This window comes from Mirounga leonina, unplaced genomic scaffold (genome assembly GCF_011800145.1).
Source record: "Mirounga leonina isolate KUSES-001 unplaced genomic scaffold, KU_Mleo_1.0 Mir_168, whole genome shotgun sequence".
Classification (NCBI taxonomy): domain Eukaryota; kingdom Metazoa; phylum Chordata; class Mammalia; order Carnivora; family Phocidae; genus Mirounga; species Mirounga leonina.
The window spans coordinates 19,489,538-19,490,191 of NW_023270426.1; positions in this window are offsets into that span (position 1 = coordinate 19,489,538).

Consider the following 654-nt stretch of genomic DNA (forward strand, 5'->3'; position numbering starts at 1 on the left):
CCCTTGAACCTGCCTGGGACATCAGGACAAGGGCCACTGCCTTTTTGAGTCCTTAATCTGCCAGGCATGGAACGTGGTTCACTTTTCTCATCCCAAGGGGTGGTATTTACCCACTTCATAGATGAGGACAATGGAGGCCATGGTTCTTTCCTTCCTTCCACAGACAATACTTAAGCACCTGTCCTATGTGCTGGCACTGAGTGACACAGGGGTAACAGACAGCCCCAGTCCAAGCTTTCATGAGGGATTGGATCTAAGATGAATCTGTCTTTAGAAGTGGTGCAGATTAGGAGTCATGGGAGACAGAACGGGGGTAGCAAACTTAACCCAGGGTCACAGAAGACTTCCTGGAGGAAGAGACCTTCCCACTAAGCTGTGGGGGGGCGGGTAGGAGGAGTTTGCCCTGGGGCTGGGGGTGGGGACAGGATAATGACAAAGCTAGTGAAGGGCAGGCTTAGCCTGGATGTTCTTATTCATCTGATGATGGGCACAACCCTTATATCCCACCTGCCCCTGCTGCCGCAGGGGTAGCCTAGAGAGGCAGCAAGAAGGGCCCCGCAGCTCCAAGGTGCTCGGTTCCTTGCCTATGGACCTCTCTGGGCTTCATTTTCTTTCTTTCTTTCTTTCTTTCTTTCTTTCTTTCTTTCTTTCTTT